Below are 24,491 nucleotides of genomic sequence, written 5' to 3' on the forward strand. Positions count from 1 at the left end.
AATGCATGTGACAGCTGGTGGGGTGGAAGGCAAGGACGAGGGGGTCTCTGTCACTGTTACGTCTAGGGGGATGGGAACAAGAGATAGAGACATCATCATCTATATCTCTTGTTTACTTTTCCCGTGACTTTCAGACTGAAGAAGGGTCTCCACCCGAAACGTCACCTATTTTTCTCCACAGATGCTGCCCGTCCCGCTGAGTTACTCCAGCTTTTTATTTCTCTCTTTGGTCTAAACCAGCATCTGCAGTTCCTCCCTAGACAATTGTGAGCTGATCTGGGGCACGTCCAGGATGCTTCACCCAGACACAGAGCTCAGCAGTGTGGGGGCTGAGGCCATTCCCTCCACAGATGCTGCCCGTCCCGCTGAGTTACTGCAGCACTTTGTGTTCTACAACAACCACAGATATGTTCAGTCCGGCACCCACGGGATCAGGCAGTGTGGAAGAACACGGTGGAGAGCTGGGGAGAGGGGGAGAGGGAGAGAGAGGGGGGAGAGAGAGAGAGAGAGGGAGAAAGGGAGAGGGAGAGGGAGAGAAAGAGGGAGAGAGAGAGAAAGAAGAAGTGTGTGTGAGAGAGAGAGAGCGAGAGAGAGAGAGAAGTGTGTGTGAGAGAGAGAGAGAGAAAGAAGGAGAGAGAGAGAGATGGAGAGGAGGAGAGAGAGGGAGAGAGAGGGAGTGTGTGTGAGGGAGCGAGAGAGGGAGAGAAAGAGGGAGAGAGAGAGGGAGAGGAAATGTGTGAGAGAGAGAGAGGGAGAGAGAGAAAGAGGGGGAGAGAAAGTGTGAGAGAGAGAGAGAGAGAGAGAGGGGGAGAGGAAGTGTGCGTGAGAGAGAGAGGAAATGGTAGAGAGAGAGAGGGGGAGGGAGAGAGAGGAAGTGTGAGAGAGAGATAGAGAGAGGGGGACGGTTTGTGTGAGAGAGTAAGTGTGTGTGTAAGAGAGACAGTGGAAGTGAAAGAGGAAGTGAGAGAGAGGCTGTGTGAGTGAGTGTGTGTCTGCGTGTGTGTGTGATAGTGAGAGTGAGTGAATGTGTGTGAGAGAGTGTTGTGTGTGTGTGAGTGAGAGATAGAGTGTGAGAGAATATGTGCGAGAGAACGTGTGAGAAATGTAGAGGGAGAGAGAGAGAGAGAGAGAGAGAGAGAGAGAAAGCGAGAGAGAGAGAGAGAGAGAGAGAGAGAGAGAGAGAGAGAGAGCATAGTCAGGTTGTGAGCCGGGTGTGTGGGGCTGTGAGGCAGCAACTCTAGCGCTGTGCCACGGTGCCACTGTTTAATTTGAGTTGTAGTTGTGTTTTATCCAGGTGGTTCTCTTGGAGAAATGGTGTTGATAATTGATGCATGTCGCCTGTGTTAAGTAAAAGGAAAGGAGCGAGGAAGAGAGTTAAAGAGAGAGAGAGAGAAAGTAGGTGGTGGTGGTGGGAGAGGACAAAATGTAGAATTCTACACCGTAGAATTGCTGTCTTCCAGCGCCAGAGACCCTCATCAAGTCCTGACTATGGGTGATGTGTGTACAGAGTTTGCACATTCTCTCCCTGTGACCACGTGGGTTTCCTCCCACATTCCTAAAACATGCAGGTTTTTGAGTTACTGGTGCGAAACTGGTGTGCAGGCAGTGTAGATGCAGGTTAAGTGTGGGCACAAGCTCGTACTCTGTGCCTACGGCCATACTAGCCTGAATACGCCCGATCCCGTCTGATCTCGGAAGCTAAGCAGGCTCGGGCCTGGTCAGTACTTGGATGGGAGACCGCCTGGGAATACCGGGTGTCGTAGGCTTTTTTTGCCACCGACCGGCAAGCTCCTCCTCTCACATACACTGCCAGACATTTAAATACTCCTGGCGCAGGCAGCATCTGAGGAGGGAATGGCTTTTCCTCGCCTCTGGGAGCACTATCGATCCAATCCTTGCCTCTGGTGCTGTCCATGTGGAGTTTGCACGTTGTCCCTGTGACCACACAGTTTTTACCCGGATGCTCACATTTTCTCCCACATCCCGAAGACAAGCTGGTTGCTAGCTCAGTTGGCTGTTGTACATTACAACTTATGTAGTTTGGTTGTTCTTGTTGCTTTATTATTTACACTGGTTGACTGATTTACCCGTTGGCCGGAGGCTTTCCCGTTGTCCAACACCTCCGCCGCCTCTTGTGCCCGGGTCCTGGCCCTCCATTGGGTGGCCCGGTTCGGTGTTCCGTCCGTCATTACCACCGACCGGGGGTCCCAGTTCACCTCTGCCCTTTGGGGTACGCTTGCGGAGCTGTACGGTTCCCCGTTGCAGCAGACCACGGCGTACCACCCACAGGCTAATGGGCTCGTGGAGAGGTTTCACAGGCAACTTAAGGCGGCCCTCAGTGCGCGGCTGGACGGCCCTGACAAGATGGCCGCGCCGTTGTGTTTTGGCTGCCTGCCACTGTGTTTCTTTTTTTCCTAGTCAGATGTGCAGCACTTTGGTCAACGTGGGTTGTTTTTAAATGTGCTATACAAATAAATTGACTTGACTTGACTAGGTAGACCAGCTCCCCTGGGTCCTTTTGGGCATCCGTACTGCTCCTAAGCAGGACCTCGGAACTTCGTCCGTGGAACTGGTATGTGGCTCGCCACTCAGAGTGCCCGGGGACTTCCTTCCGGAGTCCTCTGGTCAGCAGCCCTCGGTTCCGTCGGTTTTAGCATCCCTCCGGGCGCGAGTGGGTTCCCTGGCTCCGGTTCCTACTTCACGTCACGGGTGTTCCATGGTGCATGAACCGCCTGCCTTGAAGGACTGTGAATTTGTGTTTCTGCGTAGAGATGCCCATCGGTCCCCGTTACAGAGGGTTTATGAAGGACCGTTCCACGTGTTGCGTAAAGGGACGGTCACCTTCACCTTAGATGTTGGGGGCAGGAGTGAGCTCGTCTCTGTGTCCAGGCTCAAACCTGCAGACTTGGATCAGGACTGCCCTGTCCTGGTCGGTCAGCCGCCTCGGCGGGGCCACCCTCCTGCAATTCCACCTGACCCGGGACCCCCTGTCCTGTGGTGCCTGCAGCCCCTCTCCTTACTCGTTCTGGTCGCGAAATCCGGCTCCCTGCTAGGTTCCGTACCTCGGGTTCTGGGGGGGGTCATGTAGCGACCATAGGGATTGGTCCTGAGAGTCGAACCCTCGGATTGGCCAGCAAAGTCACGTGGTGGTTTTGGGGCCCAAAACCAGTCAGTGGGAAGAGAACTTCGATGCGAACAGTTTGATTTAATGGTTGTCTGTAAATTCGTTTGTTAGACTTTGTAATTGAATATTGCTGCCGCAATAAACTTCTTTAACAAAGAACAAGCCTCCAGACTCGCCATACCACCCCTTATTCTTAAACTGTGGCCCCTGGTTCTGGACTCCCCCAACATTGGGAACATGTTTCCTGCCTCTAACGTGTCCAACCCCTTAATAATCTTATACGTTTAGACACAGTGGCGCAGCTGTAGAATTGCTGTCTTCCAGCGCCAGAGACCCTCATCAAGTCCTGACTATGGGTGATGTGTGTACAGAGTTTGCACATTCTCTCCCTGTGACCACGTGAGTTTCCTCCCACATTCCTAAAACATGCAGGTTTTTGAGTTACTGGTGCGAAACTGGTGTGCAGGCAGTGTAGATGCAGGTTAAGTGTGGGCACAAGCTGCTACTCTGTGCCTACGGCCATACTAGCCTGAATACGCCCGATCCCGTCTGATCTCGGAAGCTAAGCAGGCTCGGGCCTTGTCAGTACTTGGATGGGAGACCGCCTGGGAATACCGGGTGTCGTAGGCTTTTTTTGCCACCGACCGGCAAGATCCTCCTCTCACATACACTGCCAGACATTTAAATACTCCTTCACTCACTCCTTTTTTCCTTCACTGTGGTAACACACATCTTTCACAAATCCATACCCATCCCTCATCAACATGCATCTTCACAAAGGCTCACACACACGCACGCATAATCAACTTCACATATCATGAAACAAAACACAAAGGTCTGGAGGAACTCACTGGCGCAAGCAGCATCTGAGGAGGGAATGGCTTTTCCTCACCTCTGGGAGCACTATCGATCCAATCTTTGCCTCTGGTGCTGTCCATGTGGAGTTTGCACGTTCGCCCTGTGACCACACAGTTTTTACCCGGATGCTCAGATTTTCTCCCACATCCCGAAGACAAGCTGGTTGCTAGCTCAGTTGGCTGTTGTACATTACAACTTATGTAGTTTGGTTGTTGTTGTTGCTTTATTATTTACACCGGTGAGACCCAGTTTAGGCTCGGCAACTGTTTTGCCGAACACTTTAGATTCTGGAGTAGTTCCTGAGGATTGGAGGGTAGCTAATGTAACCCCACTTTTCAAAAAGGGAGGGAGAGAGAAAACGGGGAATTACAGACCAGTTAGTCTAACATCGTAGTGGGGAAAATGCTAGAGTCAGTTATTAAAGATGGGATAGCAGCACATTTGGAAAGTGGTGAAATCATTGGACAAAGTCAGCAAGGATTTATGAAAGGTAATTCATGTCTGACGAATCTTATAGAATTTTTCGAGGATGTAACTAGTAGAGTGGATAAGGGAGAACCAGTGGATGTGTTATATCTGGACTTCCAGAAGGCTTTCGACAAGGTCCCACATAAGAGATTAGTATGCAAACTTAAAGCACACGGTATTGTGGGTTCAGTATTGATGTGGATAGAGAACTGGCTGGCAGACAAGAAGCAAAGAGTAGGAATAAACGGGTCCTTTTCAGAATGGCAGGCAGTGACTAGTGGGGTACCGCAAGGCTCAGTGCTGGGACCCCAGCTATTTACAATTTATATTAATGATTTGGACGAGGGAATTAAATGCAACATCTCCAGGTTTGCGGATGGCACGAAGCTGGGGGGCAGTGTTAGCTGTGAGGAGGATGCTAGGAGGCTGCAACGTGACTTGGATAGGTTAGGTGAGTGGGCAAAGGCATGGCAGATGCAGTATAATGTGGATAAATGTGAGGTTATCCACTTTGGTGGCAAGAACAGGAAAGCAGACTATTATCTGAATGGTGGCCGATTAGGAGAAGGGGAGATGCAACGAGACCTGGGTGTCGTGGTACACCAGTCATTGAAAGTAGGCGTGCAGGTGCAGCAGGCAGTGAAGAAAACGAATGGTATGTTGGCATTCATAGTGAGGGGATTTGAGTATAGGAGCAGGGAGGTTCTGCTGCAGTTGTACAGGGCATTGGTGAGACCACACCTAGAGTATTGCGTACAGTTTTGGTCTCCTAATCTGAGGAAAGACATTCTTGCTATAGAGGGAGTACAGAGAAGGTTCACCAGATTGATTCCTGGGATGGCAGGACTTTCATATGAAGAAAGACTGGATAGACTTGGCTTGTACTAGCTGGAATTTAGAAGATTGAGGGGGGATCTTATAGAAACTTACAAAATTCTTAAGGGGTTGGAGAGGCTAGATGCAGGAAGATTGTTCCCGATGTTGGGGAAGTCCAGAACAAGGGGTCACAGTTTAAGGATAAGGGGGAAGTCTTTTAGGACCGAGATGAGAATGTTTTTTTTCACACAGAGAGTGGTGAATCTGTGGAATTCTCTGCCACAGAAGGTAGTTGAGGCCAGTTCATTGGCTATATTTAAGAGGGAGTTAGATGTGGCCCTTGTGGCTAAAGGGATCAGGGGGTATGGAGAGAAGGCAGGTACAGGTTACTGAGTTGGATGATCAGCCATGATCATATTGAATGGCGGTGCAGGCTCGAAGGGCCGAACGGCGGGGGGGGGGGGGGGGGGGGGAAGAGAGAGAGAGAGAGAGAGAGAGAGAGAGAGAGAGAGAGAGAGAGCATAGTCAGGTTGTGAGCCGGGTGTGTGGGGCTATGAGGCAGCAACTCTAGCGCTGTGCCACGGTGCCACTGTTTAATTTGAGTTGTAGTTGTGTTTTATCCAGGTGGTTCTCTTGGAGAAATGGTGTTGATAATTGATGCATGTCGCCTGTGTTAAGTAAAAGGAAAGGAGCGAGGAAGAGAGTTAAAGAGAGAGAGAGAGAAAGTAGGCGGTGGTGGTGGGAGAGGACAAAATGTAGAATTCTACACTGTAGAATTGCTGTCTTCCAGCGCCAGAGACCCTCATCAAGTCCTGACTATGGGTGATGTGTGTACAGAGTTTGCACATTCTCTCCCTGTGACCACGTGGGTTTCCTTCCACATTCCTAAAACATACAGGTTTTTGAGTTACTGGTGCGAAACTGGTGTGCAGGCAGTGTAGATGCAGGTTAAGTGTGGGCACAAGCTCGTACTCTGTGCCTACGGCCATACTAGCCTGAATACGCCCGATCCCGTCTGATCTCGGAAGCTAAGCAGGCTCGGGCCTGGTCAGTACTTGGATGGGAGACCGCCTGGGAATACCGGGTGTCGTAGGCTTTTTTTGCCACCGACCGGCAAGCTCCTCCTCTCACATACACTGCCAGACATTTAAATACTCCTGGCGCAGGCAGCATCTGAGGAGGGAATGGCTTTTCCTCGCCTCTGGGAGCACTATCGATCCAATCCTTGCCTCTGGTGCTGTCCATGTGGAGTTTGCACGTTGTCCCTGTGACCACACAGTTTTTACCCGGATGCTCACATTTTCTCCCACATCCCGAAGACAAGCTGGTTGCTAGCTCAGTTGGCTGTTGTACATTACAACTTATGTAGTTTGGTTGTTCTTGTTGCTTTATTATTTACACTGGTTGACCGATTTACCCGTTGGCCGGAGGCTTTCCCGTTGTCCAACACCTCCGCCGCCTCTTGTGCCCGGGTCCTGGCCCTCCATTGGGTGGCCCGGTTCGGTGTTCCGTCCGTCATTACCACCGACCGGGGGTCCCAGTTCACCTCTGCCCTTTGGGCTACGCTTGCGGAGCTGTACGGTTCCCCGTTGCAGCAGACCACGGCGTACCACCCACAGGCTAATGGGCTCGTGGAGAGGTTTCACAGGCAACTTAAGGCGGCCCTCAGTGCGCGGCTGGACGGCCCTGACTAGGTAGACCAGCTCCCCTGGGTCCTTTTGGGCATCCGTACTGCTCCTAAGCAGGACCTCGGAACTTCGTCCGTGGAACTGGTATGTGGCTCGCCACTCAGAGTGCCCGGGGACTTCCTTCTGGAGTCCTCTGGTCAGCAGCCCTCGGTTCCGTCGGTTTTAGCATCCCTCCGGGCGCGAGTGGGTTCCCTGGCTCCGGTTCCTACTTCACGTCACGGGTGTTCCATGGTGCATGAACCGCCTGCCTTGAAGGACTGTGAATTTGTGTTTCTGCGTAGAGATGCCCATCGGTCCCCGTTACAGAGGGTTTATGAAGGACCGTTCCACGTGTTGCGTAAAGGGACGGTCACCTTCACCTTAGATGTTGGGGGCAGGAGTGAGCTCGTCTCTGTGTCCAGGCTCAAACCTGCAGACTTGGATCAGGACTGCCCTGTCCTGGTCGGTCAGCCGCCTCGGCGGGGCCACCCTCCTGCAATTCCACCTGACCCGGGACCCCCTGTCCTGTGGTGCCTGCAGCCCCTCTCCTTACTCGTTCTGGTCGCGAAATCCGGCTCCCTGCTAGGTTCCGTACCTCGGGTTCTGGGGGGGGTCATGTAGCGACCATAGGGATTGGTCCTGAGAGTCGAACCCTCGGATTGGCCAGCAAAGTCACGTGGTGGTTTTGGGGCCCAAAACCAGTCAGTGGGAAGAGAACTTCGATGCGAACAGTTTGATTTAATGGTTGTCTGTAAATTCGTTTGTTATACTTTGTAATTGAATATTGCTGCCGCAATAAACTTCTTTAACAAAGAACAAGCCTCCAGACTCGCCATACCACCCCTTATTCTTAAACTGTGGCCCCTGGTTCTGGACTCCCCCAACATTGGGAACATGTTTCCTGCCTCTAACGTGTCCAACCCCTTAATAATCTTATACGTTTAGACACAGTGGCGCAGCTGTAGAATTGCTGTCTTCCAGCGCCAGAGACCCTCATCAAGTCCTGACTATGGGTGATGTGTGTACAGAGTTTGCACATTCTCTCCCTGTGACCACGTGAGTTTCCTCCCACATTCCTAAAACATGCAGGTTTTTGAGTTACTGGTGCGAAACTGGTGTGCAGGCAGTGTAGATGCAGGTTAAGTGTGGGCACAAGCTGCTACTCTGTGCCTACGGCCATACTAGCCTGAATACGCCCGATCCCGTCTGATCTCGGAAGCTAAGCAGGCTCGGGCCTGGTCAGTACTTGGATGGGAGACCGCCTGGGAATACCGGGTGTCGTAGGCTTTTTTTTGCCACCGACCGGCAAGATCCTCCTCTCACATACACTGCCAGACATTTAAATACTCCTTCACTCACTCCTTTTTTCCTTCACTGTGGTAACACACATCTTTCACAAATCCATACCCATCCCTCATCAACATGCATCTTCACAAAGGCTCACACACACGCACGCATAATCAACTTCACATATCATGAAACAAAACACAAAGGTCTGGAGGAACTCACTGGCGCAAGCAGCATCTGAGGAGGGAATGGCTTTTCCTCACCTCTGGGAGCACTATCGATCCAATCTTTGCCTCTGGTGCTGTCCATGTGGAGTTTGCACGTTGTCCCTGTGACCACACAGTTTTTACCCGGATGCTCAGATTTTCTCCCACATCCCGAAGACAAGCTGGTTGCTAGCTCAGTTGGCTGTTGTACATTACAACTTATGTAGTTTGGTTGTTGTTGTTGCTTTATTATTTACACCGGTGAGACCCAGTTTAGGCTCGGCAACTGTTTTGCCGAACACTTTAGATTCTGGAGTAGTTCCTGAGGATTGGAGGGTAGCTAATGTAACCCCACTTTTCAAAAAGGGAGGGAGAGAGAAAACGGGGAATTACAGACCAGTTAGTCTATCATCGTAGTGGGGAAAATGCTAGAGTCAGTTATTAAAGATGGGATAGCAGCACATTTGGAAAGTGGTGAAATCATTGGACAAAGTCAGCAAGGATTTATGAAAGGTAATTCATGTCTGACGAATCTTATAGAATTTTTCGAGGATGTAACTAGTAGAGTGGATAAGGGAGAACCAGTGGATGTGTTATATCTGGACTTCCAGAAGGCTTTCGACAAGGTCCCACATAAGAGATTAGTATGCAAACTTAAAGCACACGGTATTGTGGGTTCAGTATTGATGTGGATAGAGAACTGGCTGGCAGACAAGAAGCAAAGAGTAGGAATAAACGGGTCCTTTTCAGAATGGCAGGCAGTGACTAGTGGGGTACCGCAAGGCTCAGTGCTGGGACCCCAGCTATTTACAATTTATATTAATGATTTGGACGAGGGAATTAAATGCAACATCTCCAGGTTTGCGGATGGCACGAAGCTGGGGGGCAGTGTTAGCTGTGAGGAGGATGCTAGGAGGCTGCAACGTGACTTGGATAGGTTAGGTGAGTGGGCAAAGGCATGGCAGATGCAGTATAATGTGGATAAATGTGAGGTTATCCACTTTGGTGGCAAGAACAGGAAAGCAGACTATTATCTGAATGGTGGCCGATTAGGAGAAGGGGAGATGCAACGAGACCTGGGTGTCGTGGTACACCAGTCATTGAAAGTAGGCGTGCAGGTGCAGCAGGCAGTGAAGAAAACGAATGGTATGTTGGCATTCATAGCGAGGGGATTTGAGTATAGGAGCAGGGAGGTTCTGCTGCAGTTGTACAGGGCATTGGTGAGACCACACCTAGAGTATTGCGTACAGTTTTGGTCTCCTAATCTGAGGAAAGACATTCTTGCTATAGAGGGAGTACAGAGAAGGTTCACCAGATTGATTCCTGGGATGGCAGGACTTTCATATGAAGAAAGACTGGATAGACTTGGCTTGTACTAGCTGGAATTTAGAAGATTGAGGGGGGATCTTATAGAAACTTACAAAATTCTTAAGGAGTTGGAGAGGCTAGATGCAGGAAGATTGTTCCCGATGTTGGGGAAGTCCAGAACAAGGGGTCACAGTTTAAGGATAAGGGGGAAGTCTTTTAGGACCGAGATGAGAATGTTTTTTTTCACACAGAGAGTGGTGAATCTGTGGAATTCTCTGCCACAGAAGGTAGTTGAGGCCAGTTCATTGGCTATATTTAAGAGGGAGTTAGATGTGGCCCTTGTGGCTAAAGGGATCAGGGGGTATGGAGAGAAGGCAGGTACAGGTTACTGAGTTGGATGATCAGCCATGATCATATTGAATGGCGGTGCAGGCTCGAAGGGCCGAACGGCGGGGGGGGGGGGGGGGGAAGAGAGAGAGAGAGAGAGAGAGAGAGAGAGAGAGAGAGAGAGAGAGAGCATAGTCAGGTTGTGAGCCGGGCGTGTGGGGCTATGAGGCAGCAACTCTAGCGCTGTGCCACGGTGCCACTGTTTAATTTGAGTTGTAGTTGTGTTTTATCCAGGTGGTTCTCTTGGAGAAATGGTGTTGATAATTGATGCATGTCGCCTGTGTTAAGTAAAAGGAAAGGAGCGAGGAAGAGAGTTAAAGAGAGAGAGAGAGAAAGTAGGTGGTGGTGGTGGTGGGAGAGGACAAAATGTAGAATTCTACACTGTAGAATTGCTGTCTTCCAGCGCCAGAGACCCTCATCAAGTCCTGACTATGGGTGATGTGTGTACAGAGTTTGCACATTCTCTCCCTGTGACCACGTGAGTTTCCTCCCACATTCCTAAAACATACAGGTTTTTGAGTTACTGGTGCGAAACTGGTGTGCAGGCAGTGTAGATGCAGGTTAAGTGTGGGCACAAGCTGCTACTCTGTGCCTACGGCCATACTAGCCTGAATACGCCCGATCCCGTCTGATCTCGGAAGCTAAGCAGGCTCGGGCCTGGTCAGTACTTGGATGGGAGACCGCCTGGGAATACCGGGTGTCGTAGGCTTTTTTTGCCACCGACCGGCAAGCTCCTCCTCTCACATACACTGCCAGACATTTAAATACTCCTGGCGCAGGCAGCATCTGAGGAGGGAATGGCTTTTCCTCGCCTCTGGGAGCACTATCGATCCAATCCTTGCCTCTGGTGCTGTCCATGTGGAGTTTGCACGTTGTCCCTGTGACCACACAGTTTTTACCCGGATGCTCACATTTTCTCCCACATCCCGAAGACAAGCTGGTTGCTAGCTCAGTTGGCTGTTGTACATTACAACTTATGTAGTTTGGTTGTTCTTGTTGCTTTATTATTTACACTGGTTGACCGATTTACCCGTTGGCCGGAGGCTTTCCCGTTGTCCAACACCTCCGCCGCCTCTTGTGCCCGGGTCCTGGCCCTCCATTGGGTGGCCCGGTTCGGTGTTCCGTCCGTCATTACCACCGACCGGGGGTCCCAGTTCACCTCTGCCCTTTGGGCTACGCTTGCGGAGCTGTACGGTTCCCCGTTGCAGCAGACCACGGCGTACCACCCACAGGCTAATGGGCTCGTGGAGAGGTTTCACAGGCAACTTAAGGCGGCCCTCAGTGCGCGGCTGGACGGCCCTGACTAGGTAGACCAGCTCCCCTGGGTCCTTTTGGGCATCCGTACTGCTCCTAAGCAGGACCTCGGAACTTCGTCCGTGGAACTGGTATGTGGCTCGCCACTCAGAGTGCCCGGGGACTTCCTTCCGGAGTCCTCTGGTCAGCAGCCCTCGGTTCCGTCGGTTTTAGCATCCCTCCGGGCGCGAGTGGGTTCCCTGGCTCCGGTTCCTACTTCACGTCACGGGTGTTCCATGGTGCATGAACCGCCTGCCTTGAAGGACTGTGAATTTGTGTTTCTGCGTAGAGATGCCCATCGGTCCCCGTTACAGAGGGTTTATGAAGGACCGTTCCACGTGTTGCGTAAAGGGACGGTCACCTTCACCTTAGATGTTGGGGGCAGGAGTGAGCTCGTCTCTGTGTCCAGGCTCAAACCTGCAGACTTGGATCAGGACTGCCCTGTCCTGGTCGGTCAGCCGCCTCGGCGGGGCCACCCTCCTGCAATTCCACCTGACCCGGGACCCCCTGTCCTGTGGTGCCTGCAGCCCCTCTCCTTACTCGTTCTGGTCGCGAAATCCGGCTCCCTGCTAGGTTCCGTACCTCGGGTTCTGGGGGGGGTCATGTAGCGACCATAGGGATTGGTCCTGAGAGTCGAACCCTCGGATTGGCCAGCAAAGTCACGTGGTGGTTTTGGGGCCCAAAACCAGTCAGTGGGAAGAGAACTTCGATGCGAACAGTTTGATTTAATGGTTGTCTGTAAATTCGTTTGTTATACTTTGTAATTGAATATTGCTGCCGCAATAAACTTCTTTAACAAAGAACAAGCCTCCAGACTCGCCATACCACCCCTTATTCTTAAACTGTGGCCCCTGGTTCTGGACTCCCCCAACATTGGGAACATGTTTCCTGCCTCTAACGTGTCCAACCCCTTAATAATCTTATACGTTTAGACACAGTGGCGCAGCTGTAGAATTGCTGTCTTCCAGCGCCAGAGACCCTCATCAAGTCCTGACTATGGGTGATGTGTGTACAGAGTTTGCACATTCTCTCCCTGTGACCACGTGAGTTTCCTCCCACATTCCTAAAACATGCAGGTTTTTGAGTTACTGGTGCGAAACTGGTGTGCAGGCAGTGTAGATGCAGGTTAAGTGTGGGCACAAGCTGCTACTCTGTGCCTACGGCCATACTAGCCTGAATACGCCCGATCCCGTCTGATCTCGGAAGCTAAGCAGGCTCGGGCCTGGTCAGTACTTGGATGGGAGACCGCCTGGGAATACCGGGTGTCGTAGGCTTTTTTTTGCCACCGACCGGCAAGATCCTCCTCTCACATACACTGCCAGACATTTAAATACTCCTTCACTCACTCCTTTTTTCCTTCACTGTGGTAACACACATCTTTCACAAATCCATACCCATCCCTCATCAACATGCATCTTCACAAAGGCTCACACACACGCACACACACGCACGCATAATCAACTTCACATATCATGAAACAAAACACAAAGGTCTGGAGGAACTCACTGGCGCAAGCAGCATCTGAGGAGGGAATGGCTTTTCCTCACCTCTGGGAGCACTATCGATCCAATCTTTGCCTCTGGTGCTGTCCATGTGGAGTTTGCACGTTCGCCCTGTGACCACACAGTTTTTACCCGGATGCTCAGATTTTCTCCCACATCCCGAAGACAAGCTGGTTGCTAGCTCAGTTGGCTGTTGTACATTACAACTTATGTAGTTTGGTTGTTGTTGTTGCTTTATTATTTACACCGATGAGACCCAGTTTAGGCTCGGCAACTGTTTTGCCGAACACTTTAGATTCTGGAGTAGTTCCTGAGGATTGGAGGGTAGCTAATGTAACCCCACTTTTCAAAAAGGGAGGGAGAGAGAAAACGGGGAATTACAGACCAGTTAGTCTAACATCGTAGTGGGGAAAATGCTAGAGTCAGTTATTAAAGATGGGATAGCAGCACATTTGGAAAGTGGTGAAATCATTGGACAAAGTCAGCAAGGATTTATGAAAGGTAATTCATGTCTGACGAATCTTATAGAATTTTTCGAGGATGTAACTAGTAGAGTGGATAAGGGAGAACCAGTGGATGTGTTATATCTGGACTTCCAGAAGGCTTTCGACAAGGTCCCACATAAGAGATTAGTATGCAAACTTAAAGCACACGGTATTGTGGGTTCAGTATTGATGTGGATAGAGAACTGGCTGGCAGACAAGAAGCAAAGAGTAGGAATAAACGGGTCCTTTTCAGAATGGCAGGCAGTGACTAGTGGGGTACCGCAAGGCTCAGTGCTGGGACCCCAGCTATTTACAATTTATATTAATGATTTGGACGAGGGAATTAAATGCAACATCTCCAGGTTTGCGGATGGCACGAAGCTGGGGGGCAGTGTTAGCTGTGAGGAGGATGCTAGGAGGCTGCAACGTGACTTGGATAGGTTAGGTGAGTGGGCAAAGGCATGGCAGATGCAGTATAATGTGGATAAATGTGAGGTTATCCACTTTGGTGGCAAGAACAGGAAAGCAGACTATTATCTGAATGGTGGCCGATTAGGAGAAGGGGAGATGCAACGAGACCTGGGTGTCGTGGTACACCAGTCATTGAAAGTAGGCGTGCAGGTGCAGCAGGCAGTGAAGAAAACGAATGGTATGTTGGCATTCATAGTGAGGGGATTTGAGTATAGGAGCAGGGAGGTTCTGCTGCAGTTGTACAGGGCATTGGTGAGACCACACCTAGAGTATTGCGTACAGTTTTGGTCTCCTAATCTGAGGAAAGACATTCTTGCTATAGAGGGAGTACAGAGAAGGTTCACCAGATTGATTCCTGGGATGGCAGGACTTTCATATGAAGAAAGACTGGATAGACTTGGCTTGTACTAGCTGGAATTTAGAAGATTGAGGGGGGATCTTATAGAAACTTACAAAATTCTTAAGGGGTTGGAGAGGCTAGATGCAGGAAGATTGTTCCCGATGTTGGGGAAGTCCAGAACAAGGGGTCACAGTTTAAGGATAAGGGGGAAGTCTTTTAGGACCGAGATGAGAATGTTTTTTTTCACACAGAGAGTGGTGAATCTGTGGAATTCTCTGCCACAGAAGGTAGTTGAGGCCAGTTCATTGGCTATATTTAAGAGGGAGTTAGATGTGGCCCTTGTGGCTAAAGGGATCAGGGGGTATGGAGAGAAGGCAGGTACAGGTTACTGAGTTGGATGATCAGCCATGATCATATTGAATGGCGGTGCAGGCTCGAAGGGCCGAACGGCGGGGGGGGGGGGGGGGGGAAGAGAGAGAGAGAGAGAGCATAGTCAGGTTGTGAGCCGGGTGTGTGGGGCTATGAGGCAGCAACTCTAGCGCTGTGCCACGGTGCCACTGTTTAATTTGAGTTGTAGTTGTGTTTTATCCAGGTGGTTCTCTTGGAGAAATGGTGTTGATAATTGATGCATGTCGCCTGTGTTAAGTAAAAGGAAAGGAGCGAGGAAGAGAGTTAAAGAGAGAGAGAGAGAAAGTAGGCGGTGGTGGTGGGAGAGGACAAAATGTAGAATTCTACACTGTAGAATTGCTGTCTTCCAGCGCCAGAGACCCTCATCAAGTCCTGACTATGGGTGATGTGTGTACAGAGTTTGCACATTCTCTCCCTGTGACCATGTGGGTTTCCTTCCACATTCCTAAAACATACAGGTTTTTGAGTTACTGGTGCGAAACTGGTGTGCAGGCAGTGTAGATGCAGGTTAAGTGTGGGCACAAGCTGCTACTCTGTGCCTACGGCCATACTAGCCTGAATACGCCCGATCCCGTCTGATCTCGGAAGCTAAGCAGGCTCGGGCCTGGTCAGTACTTGGATGGGAGACCGCCTGGGAATACCGGGTGTCGTAGGCTTTTTTTGCCACCGACCGGCAAGCTCCTCCTCTCACATACACTGCCAGACATTTAAATACTCCTGGCGCAGGCAGCATCTGAGGAGGGAATGGCTTTTCCTCGCCTCTGGGAGCACTATCGATCCAATCCTTGCCTCTGGTGCTGTCCATGTGGAGTTTGCACGTTGTCCCTGTGACCACACAGTTTTTACCCGGATGCTCACATTTTCTCCCACATCCCGAAGACAAGCTGGTTGCTAGCTCAGTTGGCTGTTGTACATTACAACTTATGTAGTTTGGTTGTTCTTGTTGCTTTATTATTTACACTGGTTGACCGATTTACCCGTTGGCCGGAGGCTTTCCCGTTGTCCAACACCTCCGCCGCCTCTTGTGCCCGGGTCCTGGCCCTCCATTGGGTGGCCCGGTTCCGTGTTCCGTCCGTCATTACCACCGACCGGGGGTCCCAGTTCACCTCTGCCCTTTGGGCTACGCTTGCGGAGCTGTACGGTTCCCCGTTGCAGCAGACCACGGCGTACCACCCACAGGCTAATGGGCTCGTGGAGAGGTTTCACAGGCAACTTAAGGCGGCCCTCAGTGCGCGGCTGGACGGCCCTGACTAGGTAGACCAGCTCCCCTGGGTCCTTTTGGGCATCCGTACTGCTCCTAAGCAGGACCTCGGAACTTCGTCCGTGGAACTGGTATGTGGCTCGCCACTCAGAGTGCCCGGGGACTTCCTTCCGGAGTCCTCTGGTCAGCAGCCCTCGGTTCCGTCGGTTTTAGCATCCCTCCGGGCGCGAGTGGGTTCCCTGGCTCCGGTTCCTACTTCACGTCACGGGTGTTCCATGGTGCATGAACCGCCTGCCTTGAAGGACTGTGAATTTGTGTTTCTGCGTAGAGATGCCCATCGGTCCCCGTTACAGAGGGTTTATGAAGGACCGTTCCACGTGTTGCGTAAAGGGACGGTCACCTTCACCTTAGATGTTGGGGGCAGGAGTGAGCTCGTCTCTGTGTCCAGGCTCAAACCTGCAGACTTGGATCAGGACTGCCCTGTCCTGGTCGGTCAGCCGCCTCGGCGGGGCCACCCTCCTGCAATTCCACCTGACCCGGGACCCCCTGTCCTGTGGTGCCTGCAGCCCCTCTCCTTACTCGTTCTGGTCGCGAAATCCGGCTCCCTGCTAGGTTCCGTACCTCGGGTTCTGGGGGGGGTCATGTAGCGACCATAGGGATTGGTCCTGAGAGTCGAACCCTCGGATTGGCCAGCAAAGTCACGTGGTGGTTTTGGGGCCCAAAACCAGTCAGTGGGAAGAGAACTTCGATGCGAACAGTTTGATTTAATGGTTGTCTGTAAATTCGTTTGTTATACTTTGTAATTGAATATTGCTGCCGCAATAAACTTCTTTAACAAAGAACAAGCCTCCAGACTCGCCATACCACCCCTTATTCTTAAACTGTGGCCCCTGGTTCTGGACTCCCCCAACATTGGGAACATGTTTCCTGCCTCTAACGTGTCCAACCCCTTAATAATCTTATACGTTTAGACACAGTGGCGCAGCTGTAGAATTGCTGTCTTCCAGCGCCAGAGACCCTCATCAAGTCCTGACTATGGGTGATGTGTGTACAGAGTTTGCACATTCTCTCCCTGTGACCACGTGAGTTTCCTCCCACATTCCTAAAACATGCAGGTTTTTGAGTTACTGGTGCGAAACTGGTGTGCAGGCAGTGTAGATGCAGGTTAAGTGTGGGCACAAGCTGCTACTCTGTGCCTACGGCCATACTAGCCTGAATACGCCCGATCCCGTCTGATCTCGGAAGCTAAGCAGGCTCGGGCCTGGTCAGTACTTGGATGGGAGACCGCCTGGGAATACCGGGTGTCGTAGGCTTTTTTTGCCACCGACCGGCAAGATCCTCCTCTCACATACACTGCCAGACATTTAAATACTCCTTCACTCACTCCTTTTTTCCTTCACTGTGGTAACACACATCTTTCACAAATCCATACCCATCCCTCATCAACATGCATCTTCACAAAGGCTCACACACACGCACGCATAATCAACTTCACATATCATGAAACAAAACACAAAGGTCTGGAGGAACTCACTGGCGCAAGCAGCATCTGAGGAGGGAATGGCTTTTCCTCACCTCTGGGAGCACTATCGATCCAATCTTTGCCTCTGGTGCTGTCCATGTGGAGTTTGCACGTTCGCCCTGTGACCACACAGTTTTTACCCGGATGCTCAGATTTTCTCCCACATCCCGAAGACAAGCTGGTTGCTAGCTCAGTTGGCTGTTGTACATTACAACTTATGTAGTTTGGTTGTTGTTGTTGCTTTATTATTTACACCGGTGAGACCCAGTTTAGGCTCGGCAACTGTTTTGCCGAACACTTTAGATTCTGGAGTAGTTCCTGAGGATTGGAGGGTAGCTAATGTAACCCCACTTTTCAAAAAGGGAGGGAGAGAGAAAACGGGGAATTACAGACCAGTTAGTCTAACATCGTAGTGGGGAAAATGCTAGAGTCAGTTATTAAAGATGGGATAGCAGCACATTTGGAAAGTGGTGAAATCATTGGACAAAGTCAGCAAGGATTTATGAAAGGTAATTCATGTCTGACGAATCTTATAGAATTTTTCGAGGATGTAACTAGTAGAGTGGATAAGGGAGAACCAGTGGATGTGTTATATCTGGACTTCCAGAAGGCTTTCGACAAGGTCCCACATAAGAGATTAGTATGCAAACTTAAAGCACACGGTATTGTGGGTTCAGTATTGATGTGGATAGAGAACTGGCTGGCAGACAAGAAGCAAAGAGTAGGAATAAACGGGTCCTTTTCAGAATGGCAGGCAGTGACTAGTGGGGTACCGCAAGGCTCAGTGCTGGGACCCCAGCTATTTACAATTTATATTAATGATTTGGACGAGGGAATTAAATGCAACATCTCCAGGTTTGCGGATGGCACGAAGCTGGGGGGCAGTGTTAGCTGTGAGGAGGATGCTAGGAGGCTGCAACGTGACTTGGATAGGTTAGGTGAGTGGGCAAAGGCATGGCAGATGCAGTATAATGTGGATAAATGTGAGGTTATCCACTTTGGTGGCAAGAACAGGAAAGCAGACTATTATCTGAATGGTGGCCGATTAGGAGAGATGCAACGAGACCTGGGTGTCGTGGTACACCAGTCATTGAAAGTAGGCGTGCAGGTGCAGCAGGCAGTGAAGAAAACGAATGGTATGTTGGCATTCATAGTGAGGGGATTTGAGTATAGGAGCAGGGAGGTTCTGCTGCAGTTGTACAGGGCATTGGTGAGACCACACCTAGAGTATTGCGTACAGTTTTGGTCTCCTAATCTGAGGAAAGACATTCTTGCTATAGAGGGAGTACAGAGAAGGTTCACCAGATTGATTCCTGGGATGGCAGGACTTTCATATGAAGAAAGACTGGATAGACTTGGCTTGTACTAGCTGGAATTTAGAAGATTGAGGGGGGATCTTATAGAAACTTACAAAATTCTTAAGGGGTTGGAGAGGCTAGATGCAGGAAGATTGTTCCCGATGTTGGGGAAGTCCAGAACAAGGGGTCACAGTTTAAGGATAAGGGGGAAGTCTTTTAGGACCGAGATGAGAATGTTTTTTTTCACACAGAGAGTGGTGAATCTGTGGAATTCTCTGCCACAGAAGGTAGTTGAGGCCAGTTCATTGGCTATATTTAAGAGGGAGTTAGATGTGGCCCTTGTGGCTAAAGGGATCAGGGGGTATGGAGAGAAGGCAGGTACAGGTTACTGAGTTGGATGATCAGCCATGATCATATTGAATGGCGGTGCAGGCTCGAAGGGCCGAACGGCGGGGGGGGGGGGGGGGGGGAAGAGAGAGAGAGAGAGAGAGAGAGAGAGAGAGAGAGAGAGAGAGAGAGAGAGAGAGAGAGAGAGAGAGAGAGAGAGAGAGAGAGAGAGAGAGAGAGAGAGAGAGAGAGAGAGAGAGAGAGAGAGAGAGAGAGAGAGAGAGAGAGAGAGAGAGAGAGAGAGAGAGAGAGAGAGAGAGAGAGAGAGAGAGAGAGAGAGAGAGAGCATAGTCATGTGAGCCGGGTGTGTGGGGCTATGAGGCAGCAACTCTAGCGCTGTGCCACGGTGCCACTGTTTAATTTGAGTTGTAGTTGTGTTTTATCCAGGTGGTTCTCTTGGAGAAATGGTGTTGATAATTGATGCATGTCGCCTGTGTTAAGTAAAAGGAAAGGAGCGAGGAAGAGAGTTAAAGAGAGAGAGAGAGAAAGTAGGCGGTGGTGGTGGGAGAGGACAAAATGTAGAATTCTACACTGTAGAATTGCTGTCTTCCAGCGCCAGAGACCCTCATCAAGTCCTGACTATGGGTGATGTGTGTACAGAGTTTGCACATTCTCTCCCTGTGACCACGTGGGTTTCCTTCCACATTCCTAAAACATACAGGTTTTTGAGTTACTGGTGCGAAACTGGTGTGCAGGCAGTGTAGATGCAGGTTAAGTGTGGGCACAAGCTCGTACTCTGTGCCTACGGCCATACTAGCCTGAATACGCCCGATCCCGTCTGATCTCGGAAGCTAAGCAGGCTCGGGCCTGGTCAGTACTTGGATGGGAGACCGCCTGGGAATACCGGGTGTCGTAGGCTTTTTTTGCCACCGACCGGCAAGCTCCTCCTCTCACATACACTGCCAGACATTTAAATACTCCTGGCGCAGGCAGCATCTGAGGAGGGAATGGCTTTTCCTCGCCTCTGGGAGCACTATCGATCCAATCCTTGCCTCTGGTGCTGTCCATGTGGAGTTTGCACGTTGTCCCTGTGACCACACAGTTTTTACCCGGATGCTCACATTTTCTCCCACATCCCGAAGACAAGCTGGTTGCTAGCTCAGTTGGCTGTTGTACATTACAACTTATGTAGTTTGGTTGTTCTTGTTGCTTTATTATTTACACTGGTTGACTGATTTACCCGTTGGCCGGAGGCTTTCCCGTTGTCCAACACCTCCGCCGCCTCTTGTGCCCGGGTCCTGGCCCTCCATTGGGTGGCCCGGTTCGGTGTTCCGTCCGTCATTACCACCGACCGGGGGTCCCAGTTCACCTCTGCCCTTTGGGGTACGCTTGCGGAGCTGTACGGTTCCCCGTTGCAGCAGACCACGGCGTACCACCCACAGGCTAATGGGCTCGTGGAGAGGTTTCACAGGCAACTTAAGGCGGCCCTCAGTGCGCGGCTGGACGGCCCTGACAAGATGGCCGCGCCGTTGTGTTTTGGCTGCCTGCCACTGTGTTTCTTTTTTTCCTAGTCAGATGTGCAGCACTTTGGTCAACGTGGGTTGTTTTTAAATGTGCTATACAAATAAATTGACTTGACATGACTAGGTAGACCAGCTCCCCTGGGTCCTTTTGGGCATCCGTACTGCTCCTAAGCAGGACCTCGGAACTTCGTCCGTGGAACTGGTATGTGGCTCGCCACTCAGAGTGCCCGGGGACTTCCTTCCGGAGTCCTCTGGTCAGCAGCCCTCGGTTCCGTCGGTTTTAGCATCCCTCCGGGCGCGAGTGGGTTCCCTGGCTCCGGTTCCTACTTCACGTCACGGGTGTTCCATGGTGCATGAACCGCCTGCCTTGAAGGACTGTGAATTTGTGTTTCTGCGTAGAGATGCCCATCGGTCCCCGTTACAGAGGGTTTATGAAGGACCGTTCCACGTGTTGCGTAAAGGGACGGTCACCTTCACCTTAGATGTTGGGGGCAGGAGTGAGCTCGTCTCTGTGTCCAGGCTCAAACCTGCAGACTTGGATCAGGACTGCCCTGTCCTGGTCGGTCAGCCGCCTCGGCGGGGCCACCCTCCTGCAATTCCACCTGACCCGGGACCCCCTGTCCTGTGGTGCCTGCAGCCCCTCTCCTTACTCGTTCTGGTCGCGAAATCCGGCTCCCTGCTAGGTTCCGTACCTCGGGTTCTGGGGGGGGTCATGTAGCGACCATAGGGATTGGTCCTGAGAGTCGAACCCTCGGATTGGCCAGCAAAGTCACGTGGTGGTTTTGGGGCCCAAAACCAGTCAGTGGGAAGAGAACTTCGATGCGAACAGTTTGATTTAATGGTTGTCTGTAAATTCGTTTGTTAGACTTTGTAATTGAATATTGCTGCCGCAATAAACTTCTTTAAGAAAGAACAAGCCTCCAGACTCGCCATACCACCCCTTATTCTTAAACTGTGGCCCCTGGTTCTGGACTCCCCCAACATTGGGAACATGTTTCCTGCCTCTAACGTGTCCAACCCCTTAATAATCTTATACGTTTAGACACAGTGGCGCAGCTGTAGAATTGCTGTCTTCCAGCGCCAGAGACCCTCATCAAGTCCTGACTATGGGTGATGTGTGTACAGAGTTTGCACATTCTCTCCCTGTGACCACGTGAGTTTCCTCCCACATTCCTAAAACATGCAGGTTTTTGAGTTACTGGTGCGAAACTGGTGTGCAGGCAGTGTAGATGCAGGTTAAGTGTGGGCACAAGCTGCTACTCTGTGCCTACGGCCATACTAGCCTGAATACGCCCGATCCCGTCTGATCTCGGAAGCTAAGCAGGCTCGGGCCTGGTCAGTACTTGGATGGGAGACCGCCTGGGAATACTGGGTGTCGTAGGCTTTTTTTGCCACCGACCGGCAAGATCCTCCTCTCACATACACTGCCAGACATTTAAATACTCCTTCACTCACTCCTTTTTTCCTTCACTGTGGTAACACACATCTTTCACAAATCCATACCCATCCCTCATCAACATGCATCTTCACAAAGGCTCACACACACGCACGCATAATCAACTTCACATATCATGAAACAAAACACAAAGGTCTGGAGGAACTCACTGGCGCAAGCAGCATCTGAGGAGGGAATGGCTTTTCCTCACCTCTGGGAGCACTATCGATCCAATCTTTGCCTCTGGTGCTGTCCATGTGGAGTTTGCACGTTCGCCCTGTGACCACACAGTTTTTACCCGGATGCTCAGATTTTCTCCCACATCCCGAAGACAAGCTGGTTGCTAGCTCAGTTGGCTGTTGTACATTACAACTTATGTAGTTTGGTTGTTGTTGTTGCTTTATTATTTACACCGGTGAGACCCAGTTTAGGCTCGGCAACTGTTTTGCCGAACACTTTAGATTCTGGAGTAGTTCCTGAGGATTGGAGGGTAGCTAATGTAACCCCACTTTTCAAAAAGGGAGGGAGAGAGAAAACGGGGAATTACAGACCAGTTAGTCTAACATCGTAGTGGGGAAAATGCTAGAGTCAGTTATTAAAGATGGGATAGCAGCACATTTGGAAAGTGGTGAAATCATTGGACAAAGTCAGCAAGGATTTATGAAAGGTAATTCATGTCTGACGAATCTTATAGAATTTTTCGAGGATGTAACTAGTAGAGTGGATAAGGGAGAACCAGTGGATGTGTTATATCTGGACTTCCAGAAGGCTTTCGACAAGGTCCCACATAAGAGATTAGTATGCAAACTTAAAGCACACGGTATTGTGGGTTCAGTATTGATGTGGATAGAGAACTGGCTGGCAGACAAGAAGCAAAGAGTAGGAATAAACGGGTCCTTTTCAGAATGGCAGGCAGTGACTAGTGGGGTACCGCAAGGCTCAGTGCTGGGACCCCAGCTATTTACAATTTATATTAATGATTTGGACGAGGGAATTAAATGCAACATCTCCAGGTTTGCGGATGGCACGAAGCTGGGGGGCAGTGTTAGCTGTGAGGAGGATGCTAGGAGGCTGCAACGTGACTTGGATAGGTTAGGTGAGTGGGCAAAGGCATGGCAGATGCAGTATAATGTGGATAAATGTGAGGTTATCCACTTTGGTGGCAAGAACAGGAAAGCAGACTATTATCTGAATGGTGGCCGATTAGGAGAAGGGGAGATGCAACGAGACCTGGGTGTCGTGGTACACCAGTCATTGAAAGTAGGCGTGCAGGTGCAGCAGGCAGTGAAGAAAACGAATGGTATGTTGGCATTCATAGTGAGGGGATTTGAGTATAGGAGCAGGGAGGTTCTGCTGCAGTTGTACAGGGCATTGGTGAGACCACACCTAGAGTATTGCGTACAGTTTTGGTCTCCTAATCTGAGGAAAGACATTCTTGCTATAGAGGGAGTACAGAGAAGGTTCACCAGATTGATTCCTGGGATGGCAGGACTTTCATATGAAGAAAGACTGGATAGACTTGGCTTGTACTAGCTGGAATTTAGAAGATTGAGGGGGGATCTTATAGAAACTTACAAAATTCTTAAGGGGTTGGAGAGGCTAGATGCAGGAAGATTGTTCCCGATGTTGGGGAAGTCCAGAACAAGGGGTCACAGTTTAAGGATAAGGGGGAAGTCTTTTAGGACCGAGATGAGAATGTTTTTTTTCACACAGAGAGTGGTGAATCTGTGGAATTCTCTGCCACAGAAGGTAGTTGAGGCCAGTTCATTGGCTATATTTAAGAGGGAGTTAGATGTGGCCCTTGTGGCTAAAGGGATCAGGGGGTATGGAGAGAAGGCAGGTACAGGTTACTGAGTTGGATGATCAGCCATGATCATATTGAATGGCGGTGCAGGCTCGAAGGGCCGAACGGCGGGGGGGGGGGGGGGGGGGGAGAGAGAGAGAGAGAGAGAGAGAGAGAGAGAGAGAGAGAGAGAGAGAGAGAGAGAGCATAGTCAGGTTGTGAGCCGGGTGTGTGGGGCTATGAGGCAGCAACTCTAGCGCTGTGCCACGGTGCCACTGTTTAATTTGAGTTGTAGTTGTGTTTTATCCAGGTGGTTCTCTTGGAGAAATGGTGTTGATAATTGATGCATGTCGCCTGTGTTAAGTAAAAGGAAAGGAGCGAGGAAGAGAGTTAAAGAGAGAGAGAGAGAAAGTAGGCGGTGGTGGTGGGAGAGGACAAAATGTAGAATTCTACACTGTAGAATTGCTGTCTTCCAGCGCCAGAGACCCTCATCAAGTCCTGACTATGGGTGATGTGTGTACAGAGTTTGCACATTCTCTCCCTGTGACCATGTGGGTTTCCTTCCACATTCCTAAAACATACAGGTTTTTGAGTTACTGGTGCGAAACTGGTGTGCAGGCAGTGTAGATGCAGGTTAAGTGTGGGCACAAGCTGCTACTCTGTGCCTACGGCCATACTAGCCTGAATACGCCCGATCCCGTCTGATCTCGGAAGCTAAGCAGGCTCGGGCCTGGTCAGTACTTGGATGGGAGACCGCCTGGGAATACCGGGTGTCGTAGGCT

At 50.6% G+C, this 24,491-nt stretch overlaps 11 non-coding genes across 11 annotated transcripts; all 11 read left to right on the forward strand.

Moving 5' to 3' along the window:
* The first annotated feature begins 1,647 nt into the window (after positions 1 to 1,647).
* Positions 1,648 to 1,766, forward strand: LOC144591526 (5S ribosomal RNA). Its single transcript, XR_013546895.1, has one exon. It is a non-coding gene; the product is annotated as a 5S ribosomal RNA (ribosomal RNA).
* A 1,869-nt stretch (positions 1,767 to 3,635) lies between these two features.
* On the forward strand, positions 3,636 to 3,754 carry LOC144591540 (5S ribosomal RNA). The gene has a single exon (XR_013546908.1). It is a non-coding gene; the product is annotated as a 5S ribosomal RNA (ribosomal RNA).
* A 2,489-nt stretch (positions 3,755 to 6,243) lies between these two features.
* On the forward strand, positions 6,244 to 6,362 carry LOC144591537 (5S ribosomal RNA). The gene has a single exon (XR_013546906.1). It is a non-coding gene; the product is annotated as a 5S ribosomal RNA (ribosomal RNA).
* Positions 6,363 to 8,101: 1,739 nt separating this feature from the next.
* LOC144591542 (5S ribosomal RNA) lies at positions 8,102 to 8,220 on the forward strand. Its single transcript, XR_013546909.1, has one exon. It is a non-coding gene; the product is annotated as a 5S ribosomal RNA (ribosomal RNA).
* Positions 8,221 to 10,711: 2,491 nt separating this feature from the next.
* On the forward strand, positions 10,712 to 10,830 carry LOC144591543 (5S ribosomal RNA). The gene has a single exon (XR_013546910.1). It is a non-coding gene; the product is annotated as a 5S ribosomal RNA (ribosomal RNA).
* Positions 10,831 to 12,569: 1,739 nt separating this feature from the next.
* LOC144591544 (5S ribosomal RNA) lies at positions 12,570 to 12,688 on the forward strand. Its single transcript, XR_013546911.1, has one exon. It is a non-coding gene; the product is annotated as a 5S ribosomal RNA (ribosomal RNA).
* A 2,469-nt stretch (positions 12,689 to 15,157) lies between these two features.
* On the forward strand, positions 15,158 to 15,276 carry LOC144591527 (5S ribosomal RNA). Its single transcript, XR_013546896.1, has one exon. It is a non-coding gene; the product is annotated as a 5S ribosomal RNA (ribosomal RNA).
* A 1,739-nt stretch (positions 15,277 to 17,015) lies between these two features.
* On the forward strand, positions 17,016 to 17,134 carry LOC144591528 (5S ribosomal RNA). Its single transcript, XR_013546897.1, has one exon. It is a non-coding gene; the product is annotated as a 5S ribosomal RNA (ribosomal RNA).
* Positions 17,135 to 19,768: 2,634 nt separating this feature from the next.
* LOC144591529 (5S ribosomal RNA) lies at positions 19,769 to 19,887 on the forward strand. Its single transcript, XR_013546898.1, has one exon. It is a non-coding gene; the product is annotated as a 5S ribosomal RNA (ribosomal RNA).
* A 1,869-nt stretch (positions 19,888 to 21,756) lies between these two features.
* Positions 21,757 to 21,875, forward strand: LOC144591535 (5S ribosomal RNA). The gene has a single exon (XR_013546904.1). It is a non-coding gene; the product is annotated as a 5S ribosomal RNA (ribosomal RNA).
* A 2,497-nt stretch (positions 21,876 to 24,372) lies between these two features.
* On the forward strand, positions 24,373 to 24,491 carry LOC144591530 (5S ribosomal RNA). Its single transcript, XR_013546899.1, has one exon. It is a non-coding gene; the product is annotated as a 5S ribosomal RNA (ribosomal RNA).

The sequence above is a fragment of the Rhinoraja longicauda genome, unplaced genomic scaffold (assembly GCF_053455715.1).
Source record: "Rhinoraja longicauda isolate Sanriku21f unplaced genomic scaffold, sRhiLon1.1 Scf001098, whole genome shotgun sequence".
NCBI lineage: Eukaryota > Metazoa > Chordata > Chondrichthyes > Rajiformes > Arhynchobatidae > Rhinoraja > Rhinoraja longicauda.